Here is an 18,237-nt window from a genome sequence, read left to right as displayed (position 1 = left end):
ATTGTCCACCCGAGGCCCTTGTGTTGCTTCATGTTGTACCGTCAAGACCGCAAGTACGACTACCACACCGGAACGCCAAGTACTTGGTTATGCCGAGTTCCTCTCTGAATGTGTGTACAACTACCGTGGCTAAAAACTCGTGTATGTCTACCGTCTACAAAGAACCATGTAACAGAACTGTCAAGTTCGACTACGACTCGTGTACGACTACGCGGGATTCCTAAGACGCCAAGTTCAACAATGCGTCAAGTTCCTCGCTGTGACCCCGAACATATATGGAAACTCATGCAACTATGAACGTGAATGACTACCGTCGACCCCAAGTTACTCAGATTTGTCAAATTCCTCTTCGAAACATGTACCAGTACCGTTGAGGACCGATAGTACCACTACTTCCACTACCATCGCCGAGATCGCAAGAACCTCTACCGACGACCTCGGAACATGTACGACGACCGTTTTCGAAGACCCGTACCTCTACCGCTTCTCGAACATGTACCACGACTCCCACGACTTCCGTGAACCGCTACTTCCACGACGGCCGTGAACGACTACTTCCCTTGACGAACTCAATCCGCTTCGAAAATGCACGCTTCAAAGGTATAACCCCGAGACGACCATCCGAGAACGATTGCTTGTGTTGTATGAGACGCACCCTTTGTCTGCACCGTGTCCGTAGTGTCTCCCGCTTCCATGCCATCGACTCGTGGGAACCCAGTCACCGGGATCACCCCACCATCTTTTGCATGCTCCCGCCACACTTCCTTTTGCACCACTATCTCCATGAGCTACCGGAACCGATATGTTGTTGTGGCATCATTTTCGGATTCGTTGACGTGGCCCCTTTTCCTTCCGCCATGTCAACAAATGCTTCACATCATGTTCATATCAACTTTTTCATAGAAATTGCATAAAACTTGCAAATGTCATCCGCATCATGATAACAACTTTTAAAATGTTAAAACTATTGTCTCCTTTAAATTGCTAAATAACATGTGGGGATTTTCCGAAGTTGTCGTTGTTGTTTCCAACCTCATTAAAACTTGCTTAAATAGTTAGTTTATTTACGCTTTAACTCTTGCCATGTTTAACAACATTTAATATTGTTGGGTACTTAAACGGAAGAGAACTAAATAATTGATGTGGTGTTTCGTCAATATGCAACTCGTTGCATATTGAGCTCCACTTAATTTGTAGTGTTGTTTGTGCATTTTGCCATGCCTCTTTAAACCAGACATGCATCATACTTGGTTGTGCATCTTGCCATGTTTATGCTTGTGTGTTTACTATGTTGCTTGCTTCTTTTCGAGCTGCTTCTCTCATTAGCTTCGGTTTCGTTACGGAGTTGTGAGGATTCGCTCGACTACGTCCGTTTATCTTCTTCATGGACTCGTTCTTCTTCCTTGCGGGAGCTCAGGCAAGACGACCATACCCTCAAAATCACTTCTATCTTTTCTTGCTAGTTGTTCGTTCTATCGCCATGCCTCGCTACCTACCACTTGTCTATCATGCCTCCCATATTGCCATGTCAAGCCTCTAACCCACCTTCCTAGCAAACCGTTGTTCAGCTATGTTACCGCTTTTGCTCAGCCCCTCTTATAGCGTTGCTAGTTGCAGCTGAAGCTGAAGTTTGTTCCATGTTGGAACATCGATATGTTGGGATATCATAATATCTCTTATTTTAATTAATGCATCTATATACTTGGTAAAGGGTGGAATGCTTGGCCTTATGCCTGGTGTTTTGTTCCACTCTTGCCGCCCTAGTTTCCGTCATACCGGTGTTATGTTCCTTGATTTTGCGTTCCTTGCGGGGTTGGGTTTTATGGGAACCCCTTGACAGTTCGCCTTGAATGAAACTCCTCCAGCAAGACCCAACCTTGGTTTTAACATTTGCCACCTAAGCCTTTTTCCCTTGGGTTCTTCAGACTCAAGGGTCATCTTTATTTTAAACCCCGGGCCAGTGCTCCTCTGAGTGTTGGTCCAAACTAGAGCACCGTGCGGGACCGTCCTTGGCAACTTGGGTTATGTTGGTACTCGTACACTTAGCTTATCCGGTGTGCCCTGAGAACGAGATATGTGCAGCTCCTATCGGGATTTGTCGGCACAGTCGGGTGGTCCTGCTGGTCTTGTTTTACCATTGTCGAAATGTCTTGTAACCGGGATTCCGAGACTGATCGGGTCTTCCCAGGAGAAGGAGTATCCTTCGTTGACTGTGAGAGCTTGTGATGGGCTAAGTAGGGACACCCCTGCAGGGTATAAACTTTCGAGAGCCGTGCCCGCGGTTATGTGGCAGATGGGAATTTATTAATATCCGGTTGTAGAGAACATGACACTTGACTTAATTAAAATGCATCAACCATGTGTGTAGCCATGATGGTCTCTTCTCGGCGGAGTCCGGGAAGTGAACACGGTCTTGTGTTATGCTTGAACGTAAGTAGTTTCAGGATCACTTGTTGATCACTTCTAGCTTCTCGACCATTGCATTGCTTCTCTTCTCGCTCTTATTTACGTATGTTAGCCACCATATATGCTTAGTGTTTGCTGCAGCTCCACCTCACTACCTTATCCTACCCATAAGCTTAAATAGTCTTGATCTCGCGGGTGTGAGATTGCCGAGTCCTCGTGACTCACAGATACTTCCAAATAGTTGCAAGTGCCGATGATACCAGTGCAGGTGATGCCGCCGAGCTCAAGTGGGAGCTCGATGAAGATCTTGATTGTTGTTTTGTAACTTTTCCGGTTGATCAGTAGTGGTGCCCAGTTGGGACGATCGGGGATCTAGCATTTGGGGTTTTCTTCTTTTATTTGGCCCGTAGTCGGACCTTGATTGTACTCTATATGATGTATGCTTAACTTGTGATTTGTGTGAACTGGCGATTGTGAGCCAACTGTTTGTCCCTTTCTTATTCAATACATGGGATTGTGTGAAGATTACCCCACTTGCGACTAAACCACCATGCGGTTATGCCTCTAAGTCGTTCCTCGACACGTGTGAGATATAGCCGCATCGTGGGCGTTACAAGTTGGTAATCAGAGCCATCCCCGACTTAGGAGCCCCCTGCTTGGTCGAATCGCTGATGTTGTCGAGTCTAGAACAAAATGTTTTGAGTCTTAGGATTATATATATATATCGGAGAGTAGGATTCTTTTACTCCTCAGTCCCTTCGTCGCTCTAGTGAGGCCTCCTGGCGTAGAAGTTTTGACTCTCCTCTCCTCAAATTTCATGATTTTTTTAGGGTCACACGGGTATCTTGGAATCATTCCGATAGTTTTGTGACGAGAACATTGTTCTTGGTGCCTCCTAACATTTAGGGCTTGTGGCAGTGTCCCAGGGAGTTGAGCTCCAAGGTGTTGTCGTCACTATTTTATCGTGGTAGTTCTGGAATACCTGAGTTCGCTGACATCGAAAATCTCTTTTATGCAGTTGTTGGTGAGATAACCTCGATGCCACCCAGTACTGGGGCGAGAGTTCAGGAGTATTGCCATAACTCGTATAATGAATGCTTTTCGAAGGTTGAGGTACATGATTTCCGAAGGTTTCTTGGTTATGTGTTGGAGGATGGATACAACTGGATGTAGGAATTGTTAGTTTGGGTGAGATATTATGCTTCCCCTGTATCACCAACACCTGATTGCATAACCAGAAAGCTTCGGGAGTTTATAGGTGGGAATTAAAGTATCTTGTAGGAATTCTTTCCAACAGACACATGATACAATATGGGGTCTATCATATGTTTGTTCCGGCATATTTTCCAAGCCAATCCTTTGTTTTGTTTTGGTTTGTGGTATTCGAGTTGCTTCAATGTCAAGTGTTGATTCCATACCTTTCCTAAGCGGTGTTATCATATTTCTGTGTGAATACTAATCCTTCTTGATCATCGAGATTGTCATGTCAATTCTTTTCCTACCGACGTGCTTATCTTCAAGTGGATCCGATCATTTTCAACATCCGCAAGATCAATTCTAAGTTTTTCTCAAAGGTGTTTGTTTCATTCCGTCTGCTCCAAGTTGCATTTGTTTTCCCGCCCTCCCACCCTTTTTCTTCAAGGATTCAGATTTCTTAATCGAGTATCCTTTTATTGATGGGAAGTCTCTCCATTCTTTTCCATCAATGTTCTTACCCCGTGGTTCTCATGAAGATGCTCTACAAGTTCATCATTCTTCATTCTTTTTCTTCTCCGGTGGACTAAATTCAAGCCTTTAGTGTGGATCACAATCTTTTTTCTTGTTTCAAATGTTTTCCCATGCCGGTGCACCTCTTAATCGCTCACCTCTCTCTATTCACATCTGAAGTGCTGAAGATATCTCAAAAGATTCAAGTTTCCATTATCAATTCGCTCAAGTTCTGTTGAGGATCTTATCTCATTCAAGTCATTTAATTCAACCGGCGCAATCTCCCTTTCAAGTAATCATTCAATGGTGTTTCTTTTGAGTGGGTCCTAACCCACAGGTCTTTTCCTAGGATCTTACTTGACTCTTCTAATTTTCTAGAGTTATTTTCGAATTCCTTTCAAAGTATGACGTAAGTATGAATTGTCATCAGTCATATGTATTTCTCTAAGATCTCTCAAATCCTTTTCTTCATTGGTTCAACCTTTCCATTCTTCATTCCAGAGTGCCTCAACAATTCATGATGGTGTTTCTCATCATCATTCTCGGATTTTAAAGACCGAAGAAGAGTTTTTCCTCCAAATCTTATCTGTTCTCTCAAAGATTCGTGATTCTAGCTTGGTGCCATCCTCTCATAATTGTTTTCGATTGTGAGAATTCTTTTCACCCACCCGACGCATTTCAGGAGTTCCGTTCCTTTCTCGATCATCCGAGCCCATCATCTCATAATTATTCATTCTCAGCTTTCAGCCATTGTTCTCCAAATATTACCAGTGCATCATTCAAGTATTCTCTAATCAGTTCGCGATCTCTTCGTTCTCTTGCATCTTGATTCACTCAAGTATCTTTGTTCATTTTCAATCCTTACGGTGGTTCGTTCAAGATTTATCTTCCTTCGTTATCATATCAATTCATTAGTTGTTTCCAAATCCTACCGGTGGTTCATTGAAGTCCTTCTCAAGTTTGCGCTATATCTATCTTAATCCTTTCTACGAGAATAAGTAGTATGCCAAATCCGTTGCTTGTCATCAATTTAAATTGGTGAAGGATACACATAATGTAATTGTTATTCTTGTATCATCCAAGTGATTAATTCCTTCTTCCGGAGTTTGTTCATCATATCAAATTCTCGGTTCCAAGTTGTTCATCTTTTCTTTCCGGAGTTCCAAGTTATCTGGATTATCTCATCGTGAAGCTCCATCTAATCAATGCAAGGATTCATCTTATTCTTTTCAAGCTTCTTTTCCTTGCGACCTTCTTTTTATCTATCCGGAGTTCTTCGACAGTTTTCTTCATGGTGGTTCGTCAAGGGTTCTTTTCATTCTTCAATTGTCCTCAAGATTTCTTTCGAAGTTATGATCCGCCAAGCTTTACTCAAAAATAAACATGGTGTTCAACACATGTCTTGTTTTGAGGAGTTCAACCATTCTTCATCTTGCATTCCGAAGTGCAATTCTTTCTCTCTTATCTTTTGAGGTGGTGTTATGTCACTCTTGACAATTTCCCTTCGTGTTCCATGATTCACAAGTTGTCCAGAATGACATATTTTAAACCCATCATTTTCAATTTGTTCATGAGATCCTTGCAACCCATCAATCTCTTCGTTGGAGATATCTTGGGTTATATTTCACCTAAATCTTTCCCTAAGGAATGTTGCTATTTATGGTGCTTATAAATGACCCAAGTTCTTCATTTATCATCGCGGTGAAATAAGTTTTCATCTCTTCATTGATCTCAATCAATATTTGTTTCCGTTAGTGGCAGGTTGTCACCTCATAATCTTGAGATATCTTCCATAAGCCCACATCAAGCTTATCCTTTCGTTGTTGATAATCCAACAACTTCGTTCTAGCATTTGTTGTAAGCGTGCTCTCTCAAGATCTTGTTTCCATCCGTTCATTCCATTCCATTCTTTCATTTCTTCCGGAGGCATAGTGATGTTGTTCTTTTCACTAATCATCTCGAATTGTCAGGACCGTGTTCTTTTCGTGCTTATCCATTTAACCGGAGTGCTGTCTGAAATCTTTCTTACCCATTGTGCCATTCTTTCAGTAGTTCTGGAGGCAATGTGTTGTTGATTTCATCAAGTATCATCTAATCTTCCCAAGTTCATCCTTATAATTCCTCCATTTCAATCGGAGTGCTGCCCAAACTATATCATTCTTATTCCTTCTCTATCTTGTTTTAACCGGAGTGTTGTGTCTATCATTCCTCTTCTAACCGGACTCTCATACAAGTGCTTTCATTTTGCCAAGCTCATATTCCTTACCTTCCATTTCCAATCGGAGTGTTGTCCTAATTGATCTTTATTGTTCCTTGTACATCTCGTTTCTACCGGAGTGCTTGCATGTACTTCTTGTCCATTGCAACCCTTTACTTATGTCTTTCAACCTACAAGGTTCTAGTAAGGTTCCTTGTTCCTATTTTCTAACGGAGTGTTTTCAACTTTGTTCATCCTCGTTGTATTCTTTATTTCAATTTGTTCAACCTCGCAAGGTTCTTTGGTTTCCCTCATTTGTCAAAGAAGCAACTTAGTTTTACCTCTTCTCTTCCTCTTCCGTTTTCTCTTCGGTACCATCCTAGATCTCGGGACGAGATCCTCTCGTAGTGGTGGAGTGTTGTGACGCCCTGAGACCGACGCTCCAGACGGCTTCCATGTTTTTCGTTGTTGTCATGTGTTTCGTTTGTTTGTTGCTTTCATCAAATCATCTTTTGCATTGCATCATGTCATCATGCCATCTTTTTCTCAAACCAACTAAAACTCACTTGAATAAAATGCATAGATCTTTGATCTATTTAAATTGAGGGAACTCACATGGTGATTTCCCTATATAACATATCCTCCTAATATTTAGGGAGCTATATTACACCATTCCATTGGCTTGGAATCACCCACAACACATATGCACCGTTCTTCAAATTTCCTTTTATCCTTCTAAACTTCCCCTTCTTCCTTTGGGGCCTTTTAGTAAAATTTAGTGGCAATTTTACTTTACCCATAAATGTTCCAAATATGGCCATAAATCACATATATTGTGTAGGGTCACCTCCTATAATTTAAACCCATTTGGAGTTCATTTGAATGGGTTTCGAAATTCGAACTTCCCGAGTTAAATCCAACGTGTGTGGATTTTACTTCCTCTAAAAATCCTCAGGCCATTTTTTTGTCAAATTCCTCATATTTTTGTGAGTCCGGGAAAATTAACCACCCGCGCAAATTCTATCCCTAACACTTCATTTCTTCTCTATTTCTTCTTTGATATTTTTCTGTTTTGGAAAAATAAAGTAGATTATAAGAAGAGGAGAGAGAGTGATAGCACCTGCCAGCCAGCCCTTCCCACGGCCTCTCTAGGACCAATCCATCCCCGCGGCCCACCTAGGCCTAGCCGGCCTCTAAGCCTGAAGCCCAGCGGGAGCCCCCGCCAGTTCTAACCTAACCCTCTCCCCTGCCCGACCCACATCTTCTCGATCCCTTCCCTCGCCTCCCTCCTCGCGCTGCCAGGAAAGCTCTCGCTCGATCTTGTTCATAGTGCCCGGCATCCTCTCATCGGCGCCCAAGCTAGGACCTCCCTGACCCGCCTTCTTCTGCCCGAGCTTGTGGATGCCCGGCCTCCCTCCGTTTCGTCCCTGCTGCCAAGCTCTTCGCTGTCTGCCTGCCATGTCCCCCTGCCATGGGCCAGAGAAGCCGTGTCGCGCAACTCCGGCCTCGTCCCCAACCTCTGCTACCCGGATCCCAGTGCTGGTGACCCCTCCAACCGTGCAGGGTGATAACCCACAAGTATAGGGGATCGCAACAGCTTTTGAGGGTAGAGTATTCAACCCAAATTTATTGATTCGACACAAGGGGAGCCAAAGAATATTCTCAAGTATTAGCAGCTGAGTTGTCAATTCAACCACACCTGGAAACTTAGTATCTGCAGCAAAGTGTTTAGTAGCAAAGTAATATGATAGTGGTGGTACCGGCAACAAAAGTAAAGACAGCAAAACTAATGTTTTTGGTATTTTGTAGTGATTGTAACAGTAGCAGCGGGAAAGTAAATAAGCGAGAACCAGTATATGGAAAACTCGTAGGCACCGGATCAGTGATGGATAATTGTGCCGTATGCGGTTCATCATGTAGCAGTCATAACATAGGGTGACACAGAACTAGCTCCAATTCATCAATGTAATGTAGGCATGTATTCTGTATATAGTCATACGTGCTTATGGAAACGAACTTGCATGACATCTTTTGTCCTACCCTCCCGTGGCAGCGGGGTCCTATTGGAAACTAAGGGATATTAAGGCCTCCTTTTAATAGAGAACCGGAACAAAGCATTAGCACATAGTGAATACATGAACTCATCAAACTATGGTCATCACCGGGAGTGGTCCCGATTATTGTCACTTCGGGGTTGCCGGATCATAACACATAGTAGGTGACTATAGACTTGCAAGATAGGATCAAGAACTCATATATATTCATGGAAACATAATAGGTTCAGATCTGAAATCATGGCACTTGGGCCCTAGTGACAAGCATTAAGCATAGCAAAGTCATAGCAACATCAATCTCAGAACATAGTGGATACTAGGGATCAAACCCTAACAAAACTAACTCGATTACATGATAAATCTCATCCAACCCATCACCATCCAGCAAGGCTACGATGGAATTACTCACACACGGCGGTGAGCATCATGAAATTGATGATGGAGGATGGTTGATGATGATGACGGCGACGAATACCCGTCTCCAGAGCCCCGAACGGACTCCAGATCAGCCCTCCCGAGAGGTTTTAGGGCTTGGCGGCGGCTCCATATCGTAAAACGTGATGATTTCTTCTCTTTGATTTTTTTTCTCTCTGAAAGCAAATATATAGAGTTGGAGTTGGCGTCGGAGGGCATCCAGGGGCCCCACGAGGTAGGGGGGCGCGCCCTAGGGGGGCGACCCCACCCTCGTGAGAATGGTGTGGGCCCCCTTGTCTTCATCTTTGGCGAGGATTTTTTATTATTTTTTCTAAGATGTTTCGTGGAGTTTCAGGTCATTCCGAGAATATTTGTGTTCTGCACATAAAACAACATCATGGAAATTCTGCTGAAAACAGCGTCAGTCCGGGTTAGTTCCATTCAAATCATACAAGTTAGAGTCCAAAACAAGGGCAAAAGTGTTTGGAAAAGTAGATACGACGGAGACGTATCAAATCCCCAAGCTTAAACCCTTGCTTGTCCTCAAGCAATTCAGTTGACAAACTGAAAGAAAGAGAAAAACTTTTACAAACTCTGTTTGCTGTTGTTGTTGTAACTATGTCAAGCCAGCATTCAAGTTTTCAGCATAGATCATAACTAACCACATTTTAAATAATTCTCAGGTCTCATAATTACTCATATCAATAGCATAATCAACTAGCAAGCCATAATAATAAATCTCGGATGACAACACTTTCTCAAAACAATCATAATATGATATAACAAGATGGTATCTCGCTAGCCCTTTCTGGGACCGCAAAACATAAATGCAGAGCACCTTTAAAGATCAAGGACTGACTAGACATTGTAATTCATGGTAAAAGAGATCCAATAAAGTCATACTCAATGTAAACTAACAGTAATGAATGCAAATGACAGCGGTGCTCTCCAACTTGTGCTTTTTAATAAGAGGATGATGACTCGGCATAAAAGTAAATAGATAGGCCCTTCGCAGAGGGACACAGGGATTTGTAGAGGTGCCAGAGCTCGGTTTTGAAACAGAGGTGAATAATGTTTTAAGCGGTATACTTTCATTGTCAACATAACAACCAAGACATGGCGATATCTTCCATGCTACACACATTATAGGCGGTTCCCAAACATAATGGTAAAGTTTATACTCCCCCTCCACCAACAAGCATCAATCCATGGCTTGCTCGAAACAACGAGTGCCTCCAACTAACAAGAGTCTCGGGGGGAGTTTTGTTTGCAATTAATTTTGATTTATTTTGCATAAAGCATGGGGCTGGGCATCCCGATGACCAGCCATTTATCTCATGAGTGAGGAGCGGAGTCCACTCCTCTTGAGAATAACCCGCCTAACACGAAAGATAAGGACAACCTTGGTTGATACATGAGCTATTCAAGCATACAAAACAAAATGTTTATTTGAAGGTTTAGAGTTTAGCGCATACAAATTACTTGGAACGACATGTAGATACCGCATATAGAAGGTATAGTGGACTCATCTGGAATAACTTTGGGGTTTAAGGGATTGGATGCACAAGCAGTATTCTCTCTTAGTACAAGTGAAGGCTAGCAAAAGACTGGGAAGCGACCAACTGGAGAGCGACAACAGCCATGTACATGCATTAAAATTAATAAACATTGGATGCAAGCATGAGTAGGATATAATCCACCATTAACATAAATATCGTGAAGGCTATGTTGATTTTGTTTCAACTACATGCGTGAACATGTGCCAAGTCAAGTCACTTAAATCATTCAAAGGAGGATACCACCCCATCATACCACATCATAACCATCTCAATAGCATGTTGGCACACAAGGTAAATCATTATAACTCATAGCTAATCAAGCATGGCACAAGCAACTATGATCTCTAATTGTCATTGCAAACATGTTTATTCATAATAAGCTGAATCAACAACGAGGGGCTCATCATATTTACAAAAACAAAAGAGGTTGAGTTCATACCAGCTTTTCTCATCTCAGTCAGCCCATCATATATCATCATAATTGCCTTACACTTGCACGACCGAACAGTGTGAATAATAATAAGAGTGTACGTGCATTGGACTAAGATGGAATCTGCGAGGATTCAATAAACAGGAGAAGACAAAGCAATATGGGCTCTTGGTTAAATAAACAATAATTTATATAAGAGCCACTTCAACAATTTAATTATGGTCTTCTCCTACTGAACCCCAAAGAAAAGAAAAGAAATAAAACTATTTACACGGGAAAGCTCCCAACAAGCAAAAGAAGAACGAGAAATTTTTTTGGGTTTTCTTTTTAATTATTACTACTACAGCAGAAAAATAAACTACTACTATTTTTTTTTGTTTTTCTTAAGGTTTAACAAACACACAAGAAGAAAGCAGGAAAAAGAAAATAAACTAGCATGGATATTACAGTGAAAATGTATGAGCACCGACATCTAGCAATGAGTGTGTGTGAACATAAATGTAATGTCAGTGAGAAATACGTACTCCCCCAAGCTTAGGCTTTTGGCCTAAGTTGGTCTATGGCCACGGCTGGCCTGGCGGATATCCATAATAATAGTTGTTGGGGTCGTACTGTGATGTGGAAGAATAGTTGGGATCATACTGATTTGCAGCGGTTATCGCCTGCTGAGTTGCAGCGTGGAGTCGAGCTGCCTCCGCTCTCCTCTCGTACTCTTCTGCCTCCTCTCTGGTAATAACGTATCTTATTTTTGTCTGTGAATCAAAGAAGCCAGGAGCAGGGAGAGTAATACGGAAAACATGTCGTTTATCAAAAATTAAACGATATAAGAGAGGTGATTCAGGACTCTCGACAAACTGGTGCGAAGCCATAGAGTCATAATCTAAATATGCAGGAGGCAACTCCGTATCACCCTCATGAATGTCTATCTCAAGAAAATGAGCTAAGCGTGTTGCATAAATTCCTCCAAAGAAATCTCCATTATGTCTATTATGATGCAACCTACGAGCTACAATGGCTCCCATATGATAAGATTGGTCTCCTAACTTAGCACTCCTAAGAATGCTAAGATCAGGGACACACATGTGACATGCTTCATCCTTAGCATTTATGCATCTACTGATGAAAAGAGCAAAATAATGTATAGCAGGAAAGTGAATGCTCCCTATGGTAGCCTGCGTTATATCTCTAGATTCCCCCACAGTTATACTAGCAAGAAAGTTTCTAAATTCAGATTTAGGGGGATCCCTAACACTACCCCATGATGAAAGTTTGCAAGCAGAAGTGAAATCCTCTAAGTCCATGGTATAAGATTTGTCATAGAGATCAAACATGACTGAAGGAGAATTACGTGAAGACGAATACACAAACCTCCTCACAAATGAACTTGTGAGACCATGATACTGGGGGCATTTGTTAGCCTCAAAATCCTCGAGACCGGCATTGCGCAAATATGCTTTGAATTCTTCTTTAGTTCCCGCATGGTCCATAAAATTTTCCGACGGCCATTCGCAAGGCCGTACTGGAGCATCTCTTGGTGGATCCTCGTCAGCATCGCGCATAGCAATCCTGGGTCCTTGCTTCTTAGAGGAACCACCTTGGAACATCTTCCTAAGCATATTGTTTTTCTCTAAAAAATTCTCAAATTTTTAGTAACTTCAAACAAAAGTGAACCAACTTTAATAAAACTGATAGCAACTACTCCTACAAGTGCCTAGAGCCTATATCAAGCATTAGAACTACTTAGAACCATGTAAATTTGACATGCAAGCTCAAGAACATGGTCACCTATGCAGCACAAATTTGCAAAGAATAAATCACTAGAACAAAAACTAATTGGACCAATGGAGGAGTCACATACCAAGGAACAATCTCCCCAAGCAGTTTTGCGAGAGGTGCTTTGAGCTAGGAGATCGAAAATCACAGCAAAAGTAGCTGGAACTCGTGCTTGAGTTGGTTTTTCGGGTTTGTGTGAGACAGAGGAAGAAGATGGGTGCTGGGATAAGTGGAGGAGGGCCACCGTGGGCCCACGAGGCAGGGGGCGCACCCACCACCCTCGTGGCCAGGTGGCAGCTCCTCCCGCGGTAATTTTTGCACACTAAATCCTCAAATTGAATTGGCATGTCATTCTGAGGACTATTATTTTCGGGATATTTTTATGTTGCACGGATAAGTCAAGAAACAGAAAGAAAAATACTATTTTTACTTTATTTAATATAATTAACAGAAAGTAAAAGTGGGGTACAAAAGTTTGTGCTTCTAGTTTCATCCATCTCATGCTCATCAAAAATAATCCACTAAGAAGGTTGATCAAGTCTTGTTAACAAACTCATTCCGATAATCATGAAACCGGAGAAATTTCGAATAACACTAAGTTACCTCAATGGGGATATGCACATCCCCAATAATAAGAATATCATATTTCTTCTTGACAGTAGGAAGAGGAAATTCAAAACCTCCAAATATAATCGATGGAATTTTTCCAATAGAGTTGATACTATGAACTTGAGGTTGTTTCCTCGGAAAGTGTACCGTATGCTCATTACCATTAACATGAAAAGTGACATTGCCTTTGTTGCAATCAATAACAGCCCCTGCAGTATTAAGAAAAGGTCTTCCAAGAATAATAGACATATTATCATCCTCGGGAATATCAATAATAACAAAGTCCATTAAAATAGTAATGTTTGCAACCACAACAAGCACATCCTCACAAATACCGACAGGTATAGCAGTTGATTTATCAGCCATTTGCAAAGATATTTCGGTAGGTGTCAGCTTATTCAAGTCAAGTCTATGACATAAAGAGAGTGGCATAACACTAACGCCGGCTCCAAGATCACATAAAGCAGTTTTAATATAATTTCTTTTAATGGAGCAAGGTATAGTAGGTACTCAGGGGTCTCCAAGTTTCTTTGGTATTCCACCCTTAAAAGTATAATTAGCAAGCATGGTGGAAATTTCAGCTTCCAGTATCTTTCTTTTATTAGTAATGATATCCTTCATATATTTAGCATAAGGATTTGTTTTGAGCACATCAGTTAATCTCATACGCAAAAAGATAGGCCTAATCATTTCAGCAAATCGCTCAAAATCCTCATCATCCTTTTTCTTGGATGGTTTCGGAGGAAAAGGCATGGGTTTCTGAACCCAAGGTTCCCTTTCTTTACCATGTTTCCTAGCAACAAATTCTCTTTTATCATAACGTTGATTCTTTGGTTGTGGGTTATCAAGATCAACAACAGGTTCAACTTCTACATCATTGTCATTACTAGGTTGAGCATCATCATTAATATTTTCATTAGGTTCATGTTCATTACCAGATTGTGTTTCAGCATCAGACATAGAAATATCATTTGGATTATCAGGTGGTTCAGCAATAGGTTCACTAGATGTTTGCACAGTTCTATCATTTTTCTTCTTCTTATTTTTAGAAGAACTAGGAACATCAATATTATTTCTTTGAGAATCTTGCTCGATTCTCTTAGGGTGGCCTTCAGGATACAAAGGTTCCTGAGTCATTCTACCAGTTCTAGTAGCCACTCTAACAACATAATCATTTTTCTTACTATTTATTTCATCAAGCACTTCTTTTTGATCCTTAAGTACTTGTTCTACTTGAGTGGTAACCATAGAAGCATGTTTTCTAACAAGTTTAAGTTCACCTTTAATATTAGCCATATAATCACCCAAGCGTCTAATCATATAAGCATTTTCTTTTAATTGTCTACCAAAATAAGCATTGAAGTCGTCTTGCTTAAACATAAAGTTATCAAACTCATCCAAGCACTGACTAGCAATTTTAGTAGGAGGGACTTCAGCTTTATCATATCTATAGATAGAATTTACCTTTACTACCTGTGTCGGGATATCGGGATCAGGAGGTTCTTCAATAAACAAAGAATTGAGATCATAGGTTTCTTCAACAGGCGGTGAATTCTTAACATCTTCAGCTTTAATACCTTTTTCTTTCATAGATTTCTTTGCCTCTTGCATATCTTCGGGACTGAGAAATAGAACACCTCTCTTCTTCGGAGTTGGTTTAGGAATAGGTTCAGTAATTGGAGTAGGAGTTGGCTCAGGAGGTGTCCAATTATTTTCATTTGTCAACATATTATTCAATAGGATTTCAGCTTCATCCAGTGTTCTTTCCCTGAAAAGAGAACTAGCACAACTATCCAGGTAATCTCTGGAAGCATCGGTTAGTCCATTATAAAAGATATCAAGTATTTCAGGTTTCTTAAGAGGATTATCAGGCAAAGCATTAAGTAACTTGAGAAGCCTCCCCCAAGCTTGTGGGGGACTCTCTTCTTTAATTTGCACGAAGTTGTATATTTCCCTCATAGCAGCTTGTTTCTTATGAGCAGGGAAATATTTAGCAGAGAAGTAATAAATCATATCCTGGGGACTACGCACACAACCAGGATCAAGAGAATTAAACCATATCTTAGCATCACCCTTTAATGAGAACGGAAATATTTTGAGTATATAGAAGTAACGCGATCTCTCATCATTAGTGAACAGGGCAGCTATATCATTTAACTTAGTAAGATGAGCCACAACAGTTTCAAATTCATATCCATAGAACGGATCAGATTCGACCAAAGTAATTATATCAGGATCAACAGAGAATTCATAATCCTTATCAGGAACACAAATAGGTGAAGTAGCAAAAGCAGGGTCGGGTTTCATTTTATCTCTAAGTGATTCTTTGTTCCATTTAACTAATAACCTCTTAAGCTCATATCTATCTTTGCAAGCTAAAATAGCGGCAGGAGATTCCATATCAAAAAGATAACCCTCAGGAATAACAGGCATATTTTCATCATCACTATCATCATCGTATTCAGATTCAATAATTTCTTTTTATCTAGCCCTAGCAATTTGTTCATCAAGAAATTCACCAAGGGGCACAGTAGTATTAGGCATAGAAGCAGTTTCATCATAAGTATCATGCATAGCAGAAGTGGCATCATTAATAACATGCGACATACCAGAACGAATAGCAGAAGCAGGTGTAGGTGTCGCAAACTTACTCATAACAAAAGGTGAATCAAGTGCAGAGCTAGATGGCAGTTCCTTATCTCCCCTCGTAGTTGAGGGATAGATCTTGGTTTTTGGATCTCCCAAGTTCTTCATAGTGTCCAGCAGATATAAATCCCAAGTGAATCAACGAATAGAGCTATGCTCCCCGGCAACGGCGCCAGAAATTTGTCTTGATAACCCACAAGTATAGGGGATCGCAACAGCTTTCGAGGGTAGAGTATTCAACCCAAATTTATTGATTCGACACAAGGGGAGCCAAAGAATATTCTCAAGTATTAGCAGATGAGTTGTCAATTCAACCACACCTGGAAACTTAGTATCTGCAGCAAAGTGTTTAGTAGCAAAGTAATATGATAGTGGTGGTAGCGGCAACAAAAGTAAAGACAGCAAAAGTAGTGTTTTTGGTATTTTGTAGTGATTGTAACAGTAGCAGCAGGAAAGTAAATAAGCGAGAACCAGTATATGGAAAACTCGTAGGCACCGGATCAGTGATGGATAATTATGCCGGATGCGGTTCATCATGTAACAGTCATAACATAGGGTGACACAGAACTAGCTCCAATTCATCAATGTAATGTAGGCATGTATTCCGTATATAGTCATACGTGCTTATGGAAAAGAACTTGCATGACATCTTTTGTCCTACCCTCCCGTGGTAGCGGGGTCCTATTGGAAACTAAGGGATATTAAGGCCTCCTTTTAATAGAGAACCGGAACAAAGCATTAGCACATAGTGAATACATGAACTCCTCAAACTATGGTCATCACCGGGAGTGGTCCCGATTATTGTCACTTCGGGGTTGCTGGATCATAACACATAGTATGTGACTATAGACTTGCAAGATAGGATCAAGAACTCACATATATTCATGGAAACATAATAGGTTCAAATCTGAAATCATGACACTCGGGCCCTAGTGACAAGCATTAAGCATAGCAAAGTCATAGCAACATCAATCTTAGAACATAGTAGATACTAGGGATCAAACCCTAACAAAAATAACTCGATTACATGATAAATCTCATCCAACCCATCACCGTCCAGCAAGCCTACGATGGAATTACTCACGCACGGTGGTGAGCATCATGAAATTGGTGATGGAGGATGGTTGATGATGACGATGGCGACGAATCCCCCTCTTCGGAGCCCCGAACGGACTCCAGATCAGCCCTCCCAAGAGGTTTTAGGGCTTGGCGGCGGCTCCGTATTGTAAAACGTGATGATTTCTTCTCTCTGATTTTTTTCTCTCCGAAAGCAAATATATAGAGTTGGAGTTGGCGTCGGAGGGCATCCAGGGGGCCCACGAGGTAGGGGGTGCGCCCTAGGGGGGGTGCGCCCCCCACCCTCGTGAGAAGGGTGTGGGCCCCCTGGTCTTCATCATTGGCGGGAATTTTTTTATTATTTTTCTAAGATGTTCCGTGGAGTTTCACGTCATTCCGAGAATATTTGTTTTCTGCACATAAAACAACATCATGGCAATTCTGCTGAAAACAGCGCCAGTCCGGGTTAGTTCCATTCAAATCATACAAGTTAGAGTCCAAAACAAGGGCAAAAGTGTTTGGAAAAGTAGATATGACGGAGAAGTATCACAGGGCTCCTCTCCATGCGTGCATGCACCCCTGCATCACTCCCGAAGGCCACCTCGCGCGTGACCCCGATGCCCTGCTGCAGCTGCTCTTCCCATGCATCGTCGTGCTCTTGTTTCGTTGTGTTCCAGCCCGAAGGAGTTGGCTGCGTCAACCTCTTGAACGCCTCCGACCCTCCGATCACCACCATGGCTTCGCTGGCCTCCTCACAGCGCACGTGCCGAGCTGCTCCTGCCTCGTTCGACCACCACCATCGCCTCCTTGTTGTTGTCCACCCGAGGCCCTTGTGTTGCTTCATGTTGTACCGTCCAGACCGCAAGTACGACTACCACACCGGAACGCCCAGTACTTAGTTACGCCGAGTTCCTCTCGGAACGTGTGTGCAACTACCATGGCTGAACACCCGTGTATGACTACCGTCTATGAAGAACCGTGTAACGGAACCATCATGTTCGACTACGACTCGTGTACGACTACGCGGGATTCCTCGGACGCCAAGTTCAATGATGCTTCAAGTTCCTCATCGTGACCCCGAACATCTACAGAAACTCATGCAACTATGAACGTGAACGACTACCGTTGGCCCCAAGTTACTCGGATTCGTCAAGTTCCTCTTCGAAACATGTACCACTACCATCGAGGACCGATAGTACCACTACTTCCACTATCATCGTCGAGATCGCGAGAATCTCTACCAACGACCTCAGAACGTGTACGATGACCGTTGTCGAAGACACGTACCTCTACCGCTTCCCGAACATGTACCACGACTCCCAGGACTTCCGTGAACCGCTACTTCAACGACGGTCGTGAACGACTACTTCCCTTGACGAACTCGAT

The sequence above is a fragment of the Triticum aestivum genome, chromosome 4A (genome assembly GCF_018294505.1).
Source record: "Triticum aestivum cultivar Chinese Spring chromosome 4A, IWGSC CS RefSeq v2.1, whole genome shotgun sequence".
Classification (NCBI taxonomy): Eukaryota; Viridiplantae; Streptophyta; class Magnoliopsida; order Poales; family Poaceae; genus Triticum; species Triticum aestivum.
This window is presented reverse-complemented; position numbering follows the sequence as displayed.